Source organism: Pipistrellus kuhlii, unplaced genomic scaffold (genome assembly GCF_014108245.1).
Source record: "Pipistrellus kuhlii isolate mPipKuh1 unplaced genomic scaffold, mPipKuh1.p scaffold_m20_p_4, whole genome shotgun sequence".
Lineage (NCBI taxonomy): Eukaryota > Metazoa > Chordata > Mammalia > Chiroptera > Vespertilionidae > Pipistrellus > Pipistrellus kuhlii.
Window position 1 is genome coordinate 27,930,168 of NW_023425540.1, and position 17,506 is coordinate 27,947,673.

The 17,506-nt window shown below is 43.1% G+C and overlaps 1 long non-coding RNA gene across 8 annotated transcripts in view; it reads left to right on the forward strand.

Annotated features, from left to right (window-relative positions):
- Nucleotides 1-13,471, forward strand: part of LOC123651164 — a 51,416-nt gene extending 37,945 nt beyond the window's left edge. For all 8 annotated transcript variants that reach the window (XR_006739680.1, XR_006739678.1, XR_006739684.1 and 5 more), the window contains one exon: nucleotides 11,100-13,471. This is a non-coding gene — a long non-coding RNA (uncharacterized LOC123651164). The remainder of the gene's footprint in view (nucleotides 1-11,099) is intronic.
- Nucleotides 13,472-17,506: the final 4,035 nt, after the last annotated feature.

The window sequence follows — 17,506 nt, forward strand, 5'->3', positions numbered from 1 at the left end:
CTTATCGCTCCCAAAGGCTATGACTACACATCTATAAAAAAGGTGGAGTGGGGCAATTGAAGCAATTACCATCGGTGATTCAATTTAACAACCTCTTTTGTCACAATTACTTTATGTTTTCATTGTAAATATAAGCTTATGGCCTAAATTACCAAATCATTGCCTCAGTATTTCATTTCCTCTTACTATATAGACACAGCTAATATATTCAAATTAAAATGTTCCACAAGAAATGATGTCCAGCTCTGGTGCTTGTTGATGTATCTTTTTTATTCAATTTATCTCTCCAAGAAATATAATCGTCACTTCTATAATAACTGGTCCAGAGTCACTGGGTGCTGGGGTCCAGAGATGTCTTTCCCTCCTCAGTCCATTTCCTTGGCTATGCATTTTTGATGTGGTCTGAATAGAACACCACTTTGAAACGATATACATAAAATTTATACATGTCTGCTTTAAGTAACCCACTATTCAATTTATACATGTCTGCTTTAAGTAACCCACTATTCACAGAACCTGTAGTATTTTTATCTTCAAAATTCAAGTATTCTAGAATGGGATTTCTGTATATTTCCTAAAGAGCATTTTATTAGAGCCTCTATCTTTCAGATCTGTTTAGAGTTTGCCACAGAAACCATCCAAACTGTTTTCAAAAAGACCTTAAAACTGATCATTTAACACAACTTCCTATTTACATGATGTTGTTTTGCTCCCTTTTAAAAGCAGGGTTTTAATGCTCATCTTTTTTTTCCTCCTATGATAGTACATTTTTAAAATCAGACTTTTGTTGGTAGTGTTTCTTTCTTCTGGGTATATGCATTCCTTCTAAATTTTCTCTGACGATCTTGCTCAGCAGGATGTGAGGACTGCCCTCTATGCTCCCTGAGTTAAAGCCAGATGGGAATTCCAAAGACTGATTATGATATTTGTCCTCAGGAAAGTTGTACAAGAAGAGCTTCCCCCACTTTTCCTCCCAGAGAGTAAAGAACCAGCCACTTCACTGGTTCTGCCTCTCGGACATTAGTGGGTTCTGGGATCCTCATGCTTTTCAACCATAGATGGTTGAAGTTCTCATGCTTTTTCTCTTCTTGTTGTCCTTACTTAAGGCTTTTATTGTTTCATTCACTTGTGTCCTTTTTTATAATGAGGAGTGGAAATAATTTAGGTATATGAAAACATGTAAGAGGTTATATATTCTATCTTCTTCTCATGTCTGTGTATCTGGTTGTTTCCTTTGGCTATATAGTTTAGTAATTCCCTGTTTAAGCCAGCATGGATAAGTTATGCTGCTGTAACAAGCAACTGTGAAGTTGTGTCTTCAAATAACAAGATTCATAGTGAAATCATGGGTCAGCAAGATAGACTCTGCCCCACATAACCTCATGCTAGGACCCAGGCTACTTACCAGGAGCATTGCTGGGCACTAGAGCAGAGAGAAAGAGAGCTCTGGGATGTCTTGCATTGATCAACAGCTCTGGCCCAGAAGTCATACACATTACCGACATAAAGCACATAGTTCATTCAACAAGGACCGCACCAAGGGGACAGACAGTGCAGAATATGTCAGGGGTCTAGAGCGAGGGAGTGATGGAAACACTTGGTGAACTGCAGGAATGACTATCACATGTCCTCAACTAAAACAATAGAGACATTTATGAAGGAGCTCATTAGTTTCTTCTCCCACATTACCTAATAAATCCTTACCACACCTCAAAACCTCAGATTAGGGATGTTGTCATTGAACTTGAAAGCCAAGGAAAGATTTATTAGTTTTCTACTGCTACACAAACTTGGTTGCTTAAAACAACATATATTTATTATCTCATACTTTCCATGGATCGGAAATCTGGGTATGGGTTAGCTGGGTGTTCTGCCGAGGCTCTCATTGGGTTGAATTCAAGCTGTCAGCAAGGGCTCAGTCCCCTCTGAGACTTAGGTTCTTCTTCCACTCTCACTGGTTGTTGGCAGAGTTTTCTTCCGAGGCAGTTGATGAAGTCCCAGCTTCTTGCTGGCTGTTGGTCAGGGACACTCTGGTCACCCTCAGGTCCTTGCCACATGGCCTCTTCTACAAGCAGCCCACAGCATGGTTGTTTGCTTCTTCAAGGCCAGCAGGAGAATCACCACAGATCTCTCTGCTCTCTCACATGAGTGCTTCTGATTAGGTCAGACCTGCCCAGGATCAACTCTCTTTCATTAATTTAAAGTCACCTAATTAGATATTTTGATTACATCTGTTAACCCCTTTGTCTTATAACATACTTATGGAAGTGATGTCCCATAATATATACAAGTTCCTCTCACACTCAAGGGGAGGGTTTTATACAGGATTTATGCACCAGGAGCAGGAGTCTTGTTGGCCATCTTGGAATTCTGCTGACATAGACGCAGATGAGCCACATCTGCATTTAGAAGCAAGTCTTAGGGCTGGTAGCATTTAAGGTCATCTTAACTGGCTTCACAGAAAAAAATTGGTTGAATTGTTCAGTGAATCATCATTTAAAACAAAAAGGAGAAGGGGGAGGTAAGAAAGAGAAGAAGGAAACTGATGTGAAATGACTTCAGATAGAGAGGGCCACAAGGCAGCGATGGAGCCCTGTGTATCAGATTAGCCTCCCAAATGCCATGCTCTACACTTTCTCCCAAGTGTTGCACTGTCCCTTCAATAGAGAGAAGCATGGCATTCTTAGATGGCCCTTATGGTGTCTCACGTTGTATCTCTTTTTGAGGAGATAACATTTCTTTCAAAGGTTTACTTTAAAGGAAATCACTGCATTATTCTTTTCTAAGGAGAAGACCATTGGTTGGTCTGCTTCTTACTCAACTGCCTAGGATGGCTCATTATTTTATAATATGTGCAGTATTGCCCAGAAGTAATTTTCCTATTATTTTTGCCCACAAGGTGGAAAATTAAGGTTGAAATACAACTTTATTTTTGCTTTTCCCAGAAGAGGTGACAGTGTAGTTTTTCCTACCTGTTTTCAACAAGCAGTGAAATATTATTTTGGCTACAACTATTGACTCCTTCATCCCATATTGGCAAAAGTTTTATGTAGAGAGCCTCCAGCTCTTGTTTGTGCCCCAGAGGCCATCCTAGGATCTTGTGGGATGGAGAGATATTTCTCCCCAGAGCCTTTGTGACCTGGCCTTTCTACCTGTCACCATTCTCAGACATGGGCCTCTGCGCATTTTTCCTCTTTTTCTAATTGGAAAAGGTTATTCCAAATTTCTCCATGACATTTCTGCCCAGGAAGATGTAGAAAAGCTCTAACAAAAACTTGAGCCTCAATGGTTTTTATTTTTCTTTGGTCCTGAATAAATACATTGGCCAAGGGGTACTATACATTTTAAGAGACTTCCTCTTCATTTCATTGTTTTCTGTCTTCTGTTGGCTTTTATGATCTATTCCAATGTGATGAAGAATTTGTAGAACTTCAATAATAAAAACTATTAGGATTATCTGTTAGGTTCACTTTTATAGATCTTTCCTTCTGCAATTTTGTGATCAATACCTATGATGAACTAATTAGATAGAAAAGGTGGGCTGTTTTTTTCTAGCTAAATAACCTTAAAGAATCTATAGGTTCCTAAAGCATCATTTCATTATTTATTCAACACAAATTCCTAAGTGGGTACTATGAGCATAGTATTACCCTGAGCATTTGAGACATAGAAGAAACATATGCTTTCTGCCTGCAATGAGACTAGCAGGTAGAAAGAACATAAGTTTAAAATTATACAGACCCAAGTTTGGATCCCATTCTACTACCTGCTAGGTATAAACCTTCTGCATATAACATTTTTCTCTAAGAATTACTTTCTTATCTATAAAATGGGTATGATAAAACATATCCCCTTAGGTTGTGAATATTCATTGCTTTAACATGCTGGCCCTGCCTACCTAAAATCATGGTTATATCTAACACTCCATCTACCCTATCCCTACATCTGTGCAAGTGAATGTGGCTGGAATAAAATAACACAATATGCTGGCTCACTTGACTTTAAATTCAGGATTGCTAATCTCAACTGGGCCTACTGCTGCCCTGAAATGCGATTTATTTGCTCCATTCTTGCTCCCATTCTCCTAGATCTCTGTCTTCAAAATGCAAACATGAACATAGAATTAGCGTGTAATCCAGCAATTCCACTTCTGGGTATTTACTCAAAAGAATTAAAAGCAGAGACTGATGTACAATAATGTAAATGTACTTAATGCCATTAATTGTACCACTTAAAGTAGTTAAAATGGTAAATATGTTATATATATTTTGTCACAATTTTTATTTAAAAATGACATATGAATACTTCCCAAGAAACATGTAGACAAGGGAGTCACTTGGCAGATATACTCTTTCCTGAAATTAATTGGCCTGAGAATATCTGAGATTCCTGGGTCCCCTTTCACACTTGTCCTTCTCTTCTTTATGAAAATCAAATTTTTTAAAGATGCATTTCATCTATTACTATGAATCTCACTATGGTGCATGGCTCCAGTGTGTAAGAAACCAGATAAATAAACCATTTTAAACATTAGTACGTGTTGAGAAAATGAATGATCCATTATTGGCTAATACTTATTATAGCTTAGTTATTTCCCAATTCTTTGTTTCTAATTAATTGAACAACGACTAATGAGTTGTCAGCTCACAGATCATCAAATATAATTTTTATAATATAAAATATTTATAAAAATTAATTCAATAATCTTTGAGATTTTGGCAAATAACTCACAAATTTTAAAAATTCCATAATGTTGCTTCAACAAAATTCTTCTCAACTAGTTTTACAAATGAATTTATATCCTTTACAGTGATTTAAATTTATGATAAGAAAAAATTTTAGTTGTCACCTTAAGAGGTATGAAGACATATTTTCAAAATTATTTAGGAAGTATGCAAGCAAGACAAATTTTGATGATTGCTAAGTTAGTTGACTACTTGTATTTTTTCCTGTTTGCAAAATGCCAGCTTCTCCCAGATTCTATCAGCTGATGACCCTGATTTCTGCTGCATTGAGCAAATTGAAGCAATCAAAAGACATCCTCCACAAACTTCCTCCCCATCTGTACACCTGCTAGCACCTGCACTCACACACTATACACCCTTCCCGCTCCTATAGATGAACTCCCCAAGCTTTTAAATATATCCAGGTTCTCTCTGTATGCCCCAGACCCCATCCCTTTGCCTATTCCAGGGTATTGTTTCAGCAGTTCACCTCTTTCTTTATTCACAATTGTTTCCCCTTTACACTGGATCATTCCTATTAAGTATACAGATAGGCTAATAGTTCCTCTCATCTTAAATAACAGACAAAAAAAATCTATCTTGATCCACTTTCCCTTTCAGCTGCCACTCATTTCCCTCAGCCCCTTTATGTATAATTTTATAATTGACAGCAAAATTCCTTGAAAGAGTTATCTATTCTCTATTCTTTGATTTCTCTCTTGCCATTTCCTTTTAAACCCACTTCAGTGCAGTCCCCTTCCCACTGCATTGCTCTTGTCAAGGCCAGCAGTGGCTCTGCCTTGCCATGTCCAGTGAGCAGTTCTCAGCTTCATCTTACTGGACCCATGGGCAGCACGCGACACTCCCTCCTTGAAACGGCTTCTTCACTTGTCTTCTCAGACCCCTGCTGTCCTAGAGTTCCTTTCTGGTGGCTCCTTCTCAGTCCCCTTTGGGAGTCCTCCTTATGGATCCAGCTTTTCAGAACTGGAATATTCCAGAGTTCAGTCCTTGAACCTCTTTTCTGTCTACAGACCTTCTCTAGTCATCTCAACCAGTTTCGTGGCTTTAAATTAAGGTGACCAGACATCCTGCTTTTGGCGGGACAGTCCCGATTTTTAACAATTTGTCCCACGTCCAGTGGTGTTTTAAAAAAGTCCCCATCTTTGGAGTTTTAAAAAAGTCCCGATCTTTGGAGTGAGTCCCTGTGTCCTTTGTGACCTCATCTCCTACAACACCTGCTTCTGCTGCCTGTACTCCAACCATCCCAGATTCTTAGATGAAACTGCCTAAACTTGATATCCCTCTGCCTTCAGATAGACAAATGGTCAGTTTCCTTGCTTCCTTCTGAGCTTTCTTTCACTTATTTTTTTAAACCTATTTTATTTATTTTATTTATTTATACCAGAATGTATTTTTTGTTAGGACAAGAGTTTTTTTTCCCCTTGAAGTAGTGTCTGGCACAATTGAATTCTGAGTGAATGAAAACATTAAAAGATACCTAAATAAATGAGGACACACTATTTTTATGGATAAGAAAATATTATGAAGATATCAATTTTTCTCAAATTGATCTGTAAACTCAATGCAATTCCAATAAAAATCCCAACAGAGGTTTTTAAAGACCTTGACAAATCGATCCTAAATGTATATTGATGAGCACAGGCTAAGAATAGCACTATTAAAGAGGAAGAAGGTGGGAGAATTAGCTCTTCCATATAGCAACACTTTTTTTAATAAAGTTACTAGAGGCCCTGTGCACAAATTTATACACAATGGGGTCTGGCCAGCCCGGTCCCAATTGGGACGGATCAGGGCTGGGCCTTTCGGGAGGAGGAGATGGCAGGAGGTTGGCCGGCCAGCTTGCCCCTATTGGGGCTGATCAGGGCCAGGCCAGCTGGGGGAAAGGGTTACAGGCGATTGGTTGTTAGGGGACTTATTGGGGTTGGGACTGTGGGCAATGGACCAATCAGCCCTACCTCTGAATGGGATGGGGAGTGCCAATCAGGGGCCAGCAGCCTGGGGTAGGGGCCATGGGTGGTTTGCTGGATGGCCCTGCCCCTGATTGGGGTGTGGGGGCTCATCTGGGGTGAGGCTGGCCAGGGGAAGGGCTGCAGGCCTATAGTGGTGGGGTGGGCTGATCGGGGGTGGAACTGGACAGAGGGGAAGAGAAGGGACATTCGGCTAGCTTGCTCTGCTCTTGATTGGGTTGGAAGAGTCCGATCAGGTGCAGGCTGGCAAGGGAGAGGGACCTTGAAGTTGGCCAATTGGCCCCATGCCCTGATCTGGCCAATTAGTAGGCCTCTTTGGGCATCATAGCGACCAATTGTTATGACCGTATGGTCGCTGGTTTTTTATATATAAAGATGGTAATTAATACAAGGTGGTATTGGCTCAGGACTAAACAAATTGATAATAGAATAAAATAGAAAACCCAGCAGCAGACCTGTGCACATGGAAACTTAATATATGACAGAGTTAGCATTATAATCATTGAAGAAAGGAAGGATAATTCAGTAAATTGTCCTGGGTCAGCTAGTGATCTATACAGGAAAAAAAATGGAATTCCTATCTCATACCATACACATAATTAATCCTAGGTGAATTGAACTTAAAGGAGTATGGCAAAACTTTAACATTTTAATTTTTTTATTTATATATTTTTAATATATTTTATTTTTTACAGAGAGGAAGGTAGAGAGATAGAGAGTTAGAAACATCAGTAAGAGAGAGACATTGATCAGCTGCCTCCTGCGCACCCCCCACTGGGGATGTGCCAGCAACCAAGGTACATGCCCTTGACCGGAATCGAACCTGGGACGTTTCAATCTGAAGGCGGACGCTCTATCCACTGAGCCAAACCGGTTTCAGCAAAACTTTAACATTTTTAGCAGAAAGTAGAAGGTCATATCTTTATGACTGTGAAGCAGAGAAGGACTTACTAAAAAAGTACTAACCATGAAAAAAGTTGATAAATCTGCATACATAAAAATGAGGACAATATGTTCATTAAGACACACTATAAAATAAGTGAAAATGGAAGAGGATATTTGGAACAAATATAACTGGCAAATGATTATTATTCAGGATATATAAATAACTCCTAAAAAATAAGCTAGAAAAATACAAATATCTCAAAATGAAAATGGGCAAAAGGCTTGAACAAGCTTTCACAGAAGCAAAAACATAAATGACCAATATTCATGATAATATTTCTTATCAGTAATCAGAAAAATTCAAAATCAAATTTGCATAGGAAATTACTAGTTTTTTTTTTTTTAATTAAACAGTGTAAAACCAAATGTGCATGATGATACAGAGTGCATCCAATATTTGTGCACTGCTCATGGGAATGTCAGTTGGTGCCATAATGGGGAAAGCAATTGGGTATTATCCTCTAAAAGTGAACGTTTGCCTATATTACCAGGAGATCTGTTTAGAAATTTGTAACAGCCTTGTTTATAATAACAAAAATTAAACAACTTCCCTCAAAGGAACACAATATTAAGAGACTAGAAACCATCCAATGGCCATTTACTGTATGAATAAATACATTGTGGCATATTTCTACAATGCAATATTTTAGAATAGCGAGAATGACTGAACTGCAACTACACACTGGCTTTCTTATGGTCTCTTTGGCCTGTGTTGCTCCTGTCCCAGCAGGCCATGCAGCCCAGCTCCAGGGTGGGAAAGCCAGTCCTTGCAGTGACATCATGGACTTTGAGTGCAGGCCCTTCTCCCTTCCTCATAATATCAGCTTTCATACTATCCTCATAATATCAGCCTGCACCCTACCCTCAAAGCGCTCCCCCACCCCTCTCTATCTGTGTGTGTGTGTGTGTTCATGGTGTGTAGTGTGTGTGTGTGTGTGTGTGTGTGTGTGTGTGTGTGTGTGTAGTGTTTAGGGGAGGTGAAGGGCAGTCTTGGAACAGGTTTGGGATTCTGCTAGGAGGAGGAGGAAGGGACTGGGCAGCCGCTACCCATTATTCTGTCTCTCCTGCATGCTGCAAACTCCTAGAGAGAAGGGACTATGTTATAATCATCTCTGCATTCCCTGAGCACATCTCAAGTATTCAAAAAATATTGAACAAAAGATCAGCCTAAGTAAGACCTAACTGGTCAGACACACTGAAAGAGAAATTAGGTCAAGAGCCTCTTGCCATAACCAACACACTCACTGGGAATGCTGGCATCTACCGATAAGGAAATGGTGGGTGACAAGTTAGGAAGTGGAGGTGTTTTAAGGGCTCTCTTTGACTAGCAGAACAAAAGCTTACTGGTCAGGGGCTCTGGCCTCCCGGGGCCTGGCGAGGCGTGCAGAACACTGTTGCTTTTTGGTGCAAGTGTCCTGAAATCTCCAGAGGTAGCTCTGCAGAGAGGTGTTTTTCTGATGGTGGAAGGAGCACAGCAGAAGCTTTTGTCCTCCAGTTGCCAGGGCGGGGAGCATGGCTTACCATTCAACTGGAACAATATTCTTGGCAGCAGTGCCTTTCAGTAGCTTTTCTCAGCTCGTCCCCTGCACAAGCCAGCCACTTACCACAATGGGTAGGCACCAGGGCCCCTGGGCCCACCCACTTGCCCCTGGTTTTCCAATTAGCCCAGCGTTAAGATTTCCTATCTTTCTGATGATGCCTAATGTGCCACCCCTGTGTCTCAGGAGGTACAGAGAGACCCCTAATTGTCCTGACTTATAGTAAAAAAAAAAAGTCAAGTGTATTGAAACATTTCAGCCAAAAAGCCCTCATTGCTGCCTCCACACCGGTCACCTTGTGTGGTTATGTACTTTGAACTTTGCACAAAGGGTTCTGCTGAGGGCCCCGAGAGGCTGAATCCAGGCTGCACTCTGCTCCCTAAACCTGGGGTGGGGTTGAATCCTGAGTCTGCCTGGAGGATGGGGTCCTTTCTCCTCAGATAGGCCCCCGCGGCATGCCTGAGGGGCACCTTTGTCTGACTGGCACAGAGGCCTGGCATTCTCTTCCCATACTGTCATGAGGTCAGACCCAGAAGCCCTAGGCTGATTTGCAATTGCTTCCTGTCCCAGCTCTTGCTGGGAATGAGACCAAGGGTGACCCTGGCCTATCTTCCCAGCCCTGCTCCTGTGAGCTCTCTGGCTCCCTGATCTCTGCTTGTCTGCAGAGCATCCTCCAGACCCAGAAGCGCCCTGCAGCAGGGTCACAGCTGCCCAGCCTCCTCTGCCCGCCCTCTGGCTCCTCGCCTGACTGATGCCTGGCTCCCAGCTTGGCTCAGGGTTTCCATGTGTGCCCAGGCACCTCCCGGTTGTGACGCCATCCCTGGATGCTGCTTTCCTTTCTGACCCTGGGATTCAAAATGTCAGGGCTTAGCCCTGAAGCAGCCCCTGGGTGGGACAAGGAGGGATTGTTTCCCAGGGGGTGGAATGTGTCATTCCAAACCAATAAGACATCTCGGAGCATCCAGATTTGACCATTGGGACGTCCTACACATGCCTCTCTTTATGAGAGCCTCTTGAGCCTTTTGTTCCAGCACCCCTCCCTCCTACCCTATTTTGGTTTGCAACCACAGAGTTCAGACCACTGTTATCTCGTCAGTGCATCTCCAGATTACAGAAGCTCTTTATCAGTATCGATTTTAGCAATGTGCTCAGACTCAATAACATCCTTCACAGCTGGACCCAACTCTGAGATCCTCCCAACCCTATGTCTCCCTGCGGAGTCAACCCTTACGAGAGAGAGAGAGAGAGAGAGAGAGAGAGAGAGAGAGAGAGAGAGAGAGAGAGAGAGAGAGAGAGCGTGTGTGCCTGCCTTGGGAGTGAGACCCAGAGATGATTTGGTTGTGAAACCATATGCAGGATGAGTCAGAAACCAGCACTGAAAGTGCACGTTGTTACTGGGAAAACTGGCCCATTCTGTAGCTGAGCTGCATGACCTGCTGGAATAGGAGCAACAAGGCAAATAGGGCCAGAAAGAAAGCAAGATTGGGGAGGAATAAAAGATGAGGGGAAATGATCCTGTCAAAGTCAGGGAGAAAAGATCATAATGAAAACTGCTTGGGAGCCCCCATGCCTCCTGCTCCCTTGCTCTCCCCCTCCCCCATTTCAGGGTGGAAACTACAGAGTCCTACTCCCTTTCCCTCATAATTCATTCTGGTTACCTACTCATTCCAACATACCTTTTCATAAATTCCTTTACCTCAGCTCCAGGTGCTTTCCTCAGTCACCATGGGTACTCGAGCCCACATTGTAATGCACCTTGCTCCCCACCTTGCTCTCTCCTGTGGGGGGATCCCAGCCTTCAGGCTCCACCCCTACACCTAGCCCTTCCATGCCTATCTCCAGTCAAGTATGAGCTCCTTTTGAGCTGGGAACTTTTCTTAATGCTCCTTTTCTACTCTCCACAGCACCTAACATGATCAGCCAGAGTTTCTGGGAGTGCAGCTGGCGTTTCCATTGCAGTGGACGAAAGATGGCCACACTGTCTGACATTTCTCCCACCAGGAGGTGGGGTCTGCTTCTTTTGCCCTTGAAATTGGCCCATGGCTACTCTGAAGATTGAAGTGATACTTTGTCAGATCCCTGAAGTGATACTTGGCTCAGAACCTTGTACCTCATGGAGAAACCCTAAAACTACATGGAGAGGGAGAAGAGCCCAGCCAAGCCAACTTGATAGTCATCCCCTCTAATTTTCCAGACATGACTTGGACTCTCCACATGAGACCAGGTACCAGCTGAAAAGCACATGAGGGTGTCCTCAGTCACATGGAGCAGAAGAACCACCCAGCTGAGCCCTGCCAGAATTCCTGATCCACAGCATCATAAAATAATGTTACTTATGCCTCTCTAAGTTTGGTGATCCAGATAACAAGGATATACAGATGTAACAAATTCTCCAGGTTATTCTTGTGAGTCCTAGAATTTGAGTCATGTAAAGGGAGCTGACATTTCATGAGTAGTTTTTTTATTAAGGAGTAGAACATATAAACTCATTTTCTACCTTGTCTGCATATCCTAAGAGAAGGAAGATAAGGTAAAATAAAATCTCATCACTTATATTGTTGAACTCATTTTGTTTTTGGACAATAGGCCAGTTCTGTTTCTGGCACAAACAAGAGGGGGCCTCCAGCTCTCCTGGACTTTTCTAGACGATCCAGTGCCACAGACAGTGTTAATGAACAATGTAACCTCAACGGAATGAAGTTCAGCTCTGGATTTAAAACACAGTGAGTCCTGACAACATTTGGTTTGGACGTATTTTCTTCCACTATGGTTCCAGACCAAAACTGAGATTTTCTTTTTCTTTTTTTGTTTTTCTCATGGGAGTATATTTTAAGACTGAAGCCTGTGGGTTTCTTTCAGGTTTCATAATGAAACCTTTAGGCTTGTAAGTCACATGACCGACCCCTGCTTTGCCATAGTTTTGGACAAAAACCACAGGACCCTGCAAACCCCATTGGGATTGGTGGTTTTTGTTTTTGTTTCTCAACAAAGCAGTTTGGGCAAGTCTGAGAAATTTTTTTGCAGACTCAGCAGAGATGGGTGTGAAACTCAGCATCTCCTTTGGATGCTTCAGCTCAGCGTCAGTGGGTTTGGACAAGCCTTGTGCTTAAAAATGGAACTCTAAAAGCATAAAACCACAGAAGCCAGAAGTATTTTCCAAAATGAGTTGAACCAAGCTGAAGCTGCCGGGATTCGCGCCCTCTCTGTGCAGACAAGTAGATGTGCCCCTTCCAACTCGATGCCCCACCAGCCTTCAGCTCACCCGGTCTGCTATGTCACATGCTGGGCAGAGCTGACTCTTTAGAACAGAACTCTGGCCTCTTCTGGTGCTCTTCAGAGGTGGCCCTCTGTCTCCACAAACTCAGTAATTCAAAGTCTGGCAAGGAATCGATCTCACCATTTATTTTATTTCGTTCATCTGAAAAACAAAACATCCATATGGTGGCATCACTTGAGGACAGCTGACAAGTAAATACCATCCTTGAAGCCCGAGGCTCCCAAGCAGCCTAGGGCATGGCAAGGCTGCATCATCATGGCTCCAAGTGCTGATTAAAATACAGATCCCCAGGCGGCCCTCCAAACCATCTTTATTTTAATGAGCGGCCCGAGCGATTGTATACCTCCAACGCTAGGAACCACTTCTGTGTTTAAAAAATATGGTGCTTCTGCCTCTGGCCCAGATGGAGTAGCAGGGATCAGATGTATCCTCCTGCCTGAAACACCTGGAAAACGGGCCAGGTTTATGCAGGAATGGACTTCAGGTAGCACAGGGTATGACTGCGAGAAGGGGACCAGTGGGTTTTTAGATGCCAGAAAGGGGGAGTTGGGCAACACTTGGGATGTGACCAATATGTTTCTAAAAGGGGGTTACCAGGCGGTGATTTTGTTTTATTACACAAAGGACTCTCACTCACTGCCAAGGAGAGTCTGCCACAGTGAGGGCCGCTGAGTGGCCCAAGGTCCTTCCTTCTGGGGGAGGGAAGGAGGTATCGGCAGCAGGGGCATACCTGAGCAGCTGCAGGCTGAGCGAGGCTGAGGCAAGAACAGGTTACAGCGTGCTCTGGTTTGTGTTTTTAAATGGAGATATTTACACACTACAACATGCAGGCTCTTCCTGTAGGAAGCATGAGAAATGGTGTGTCTGGTTGTGTCTGCAGCACTGGGCTGGCAAGCGGGAAAGGAGGTTTGTTTCACTGGACACTTTTTGCACTGTTCAAATACCTTACAACGGTCGCGTAGTTTGTTTTCAATAAATAAAAAAAGCTAGCTAAAAAATTAAAAACTAAAGATAAATGTTTTCTCTTAAAGATTTTTAAAAATATTTAATCAAATTCGATTGCATTTCTACACACTACCTATAATCTTAGAAAACATCAAACATTAACCACTCAAGTGATGGTTATAACGTGCGCCTATGCGATAATTCTGTGCCATTCAAAATTTAGTTTATCTTTTACTCACCTGGCATATAATACAACAGACTGCATCATTATTGTGTTTCAACTTGTTTGAAAGACAGGTTGTTGTCATTGTTGCCTATTCATTTCCAAAATATGAGTTTGAAATTAGTTAATTGTCCTTGGGGGTCTGGCACCGTCCCTGACAACGCCCAGTATCAATTATATGGTTACATACAAATTCCTATAGTTGTTTATAAAATCTACAAAGTTATTCTTTTGTAGGTGCCTAAGTCAGAAGAGTAAGATGTTTCTAAGGTCCTTGTTTGCTCTGTGCAGGTAAAAGGAAGAAAAGCTTCTGGGTCGGAATAAAAGCTCTTTCCTCAGGCAATGGCCACCATCCATCCCCCTGGATGTCCATGATCAGACCTCTGGGTGGGTGAGCCCTTCTTAAGGGGATCCTGCATTATACTCAGTACTGTACTTTTTTGTTCTTAAGGATGTGGCATATACACATTTTGTTGTTAAGCAAGAGAGATGAGCTGTATGAATCATTTAAAACTTTGCTTGTGCGGATAAGAATTTTGGGTATTTAATGAAGATGCCCAGAGAATAGCTTTAACCAAAGAACTAATGTCAAAGAATGTGATTCCGGCAGTCTAAATAACTAATTATAATTCTTCTAAGCTTCTCATACTCCACTATGCCTTCTCTACTCATGTGGTGCCACCACTGGCAAGGCCAGTTTCTTCTCTCTTAAATGCTTTCTCAAAAACGTGGAAAATGTAGTAGAATGTGGATATTTGTGTTTGCTTGAATTGGCATAAACACTGAGAACATATGCAAGGGACTAACAGTACACTTACCTCTAAGGAAAGAGGAGAGAGGGACAGAGTAGATTGGAACAGACCTCTCTGGATAGATAGATAGATAGATCTCACATTTTTGTATTGTTTTCATACTGGACCATGTGAATGTATCACTGATTTTTTAATTTAAAATTAAAGAATATTACTTGAAGTTTAATAATAAAAGCATAATATTCTAATTAGACCAGACAACCAAATGACCTTCTGGATAAAGCCTGGAATTCGAGGGCCAACCCCCTTGCACGAATTTCGTGCATTGGGCCTCTAGTCATTTAATAAAAGCTTTATATAACATGCTTAAAACTGGGTCCAATGGGTTAAAATTGCATAAACTGAGTAAAAATAACAGGAAACTGAAACTCAACCCCCACCTCCCTCCTCTTCTTATCAATTGAGATGAAAAAAGGGCATAAGGATTGTATCAATGATTTCCTCTGGCTGCCATTTTCCATGACTTCCATCCATTGAGTCTATGGGTTCTTAGAAAATTTTGAAAAACAAGAGACAAAATTTGACTTTGTGTAATTTTTCCTTTTGGAGACATTTCGGGCACCTCACTCTAGAATGACCTGTGTACATGTTAGGATAATAGAGGCAAACACAACAAAGAGAATCCTGGGAAGAAAAAGATTGTGTGTGCAAGTGTGTGCATGCATATATATGCAGGGGGCTGGAGAAGATGGCAGAGAAGGACTTAGAAGTATTTCCCAGTGTAAACATTAAAGGTTTAACTTTTGCAAAGCAGCTTTTCTGGTGAAATATTGCTGACTGTATTTGGAAGTTGATAATATAATTCAGCTCTCCTCTGGGCATTGTGGGTATACTATGATTTTCTTGGTTGAAATGCCTCCCTTCCCATCCCAGAATAGTAGAAAGACTGAATAATTTCATATTGGACACTTTCCCTTCCAGGGAATAATTTAAGTGCTACCATATGTCTTCTTATTTTGTCCTTCTACTGTCTCTCACAAACCACTGGGCTTTGAAAAATGGAAAGACAACAGGAACACAGAGGAACACACTGGTGGGGCATGTGTGTGTGCTTGTGCGTGTGTGTGCATGTGTGTGTGTGTGCATGATTGTGTGTGTGTGTGTGTGTGTGTGTGTGTGTGGTTTGAAATCACTCTGTGGTGATTGCCCAATCACTGGGCCACGGTGATGATCCAGGAAGGTGTGTGTAGATATGTTCCACTGACGGGGACTGATAACAACCTTCAGAAACTGTTTAATCCCCAGGAACTAAAATGGGTCGATGGCGGCTGCACAGGGCTGGAAGGAATAATCGCTGAAATTAGACCTGACGAGGAAGCATGCTCACTCCTAGTGCCTGATGTCAGAGCAGCTCAGGTCCAGGTGCTCTGCCTTTTACCGAGATGAATTCCTGAGGCTTTCCCCTGGTCAGCTCGCTCCTGGGCACTCCAGGTGGGTCAGTGTCTCTCCTACACGCTGTGTGGCATTGCTGACCTAGGGCCACAGGGCACTGCCAGGTTCCCAGGAGCAGAGCCTGGGTCTGAAGCCACGGTCCGCCTGGAAACAGCAGCCTGGCCATCTGCGTGCCCAGGGCTCCTGCCTTTTCCCCGCACTCAGCGAACTGGGCTCAGGCCCGAGGTGAGCTCTGTGACCCGAGTCCAAGTCCTTTACTTGAAAAACCCGGAGATTCTGTAAGTACATTCCGTCACCTGCATCCAGCAGATTATTCAGGAAGCCTCTTATCTCAGAAAAGCTGCTCAACCTGTGTAAATTATCAAGAGATTTATTTCAAAGATCCTGCGAAACAGAAGAGCGTTCTTACTGGCCTGTAGCACTTTTTAAGCTTCACCCCAACATTCTTGAACATCCTGCCATCAAGAATGGGGTCCCGCCCTTTTCCTAACTCCCGGCTGGTTGGTGACCGCTGGTTGGTGACTGCCTTGACCAAGGCAGCACGGCAGCCAGGCCGCGAGCTGGGGAAGGGCCAGGCCGCTGGTGCTCTTGCTCTGGGGGTGCTTGTTCTGGCAGAAGCCACTCCACCCAAGGAAAAAGTCAGCCCGAAGGGCCTGGTCCCAGCCCTGCAGAGCCCCCAGCAGCAGTGGCACCACCGCCCGCCATGCAGAGGGGCCGTCACCGAGCCTCCAGGTGGCTGCAGTCCCCGCCAACAGCCCACTGCAGCCTCGTGAAGAGCCCCAGGTGCCAGGAAAACTGCCAAGCCTTCCTGAGGTCACACCCCACAAAACCATTAGAGTTTGTTGTTGTTGCTTTGTTTTTGTTTGTGTTTTTTTAACAAAGTAGTGTTTCAGCCAAAACCAGTTTGGCTCAGTGGATAGAGCATTAGTCTGCGGACTGAAAGGTCCCAGTTTTGATTCTGGTCAAGGGCATGTGCCTTGGTTGCGGGCACATCCCCAGTAGGAGTTGTGCAGGAGGCAGCTGATCGATGTTTCTCTCTCATCAGTGTTTCTAACTCTCTATCTCTCTTCCTCTGTAAAAAAATATATATATTTAAAATCTGGGCCTGTAGCACATATTTAAAACATATATATTTTTAAATATATATTTTAAAAAGTAGTGTTTCATGCACACTGCTAAGTTAAAGTGTCACCTGCTCCACCGTGCCAATGGGGAGACACGTGTCCGTAACACACCACCTCATTCCAGCTGCTACTTCCACTTGGGAGCGTTCACACGTGGTTGCTTTAATCCGTTTTCCTTTGGGTTTATCTTTTCACACCCTGCAAAGACGCGCGCGCACACACACAGCCACCCGGGCACTGCAACCCACATACACAAAATCGATTCGGTGAGTTCCATCAAGTGAGTCTGAGCCCCAGATCGCCTGGCCCAGCGTTCTTCTTCAGCTGAGAAAACGCAGGCCCGATGGGATTGAGTTTCTTGCTGGAGGTCATATGGCTAAGGAGTGTCCCAGCTGGAAGTAAGCCCTGGTCTCCGACAACCAGTCTAGTTCTTTCCCCCACTAATTAATTTCTCACCCACCTCATAAAATAAAATGGGTCGTTCCTTTCCTAGTCCAGAGGCCATAAACTGAAGGTCCCTGGGCGCAGTATCTCACTG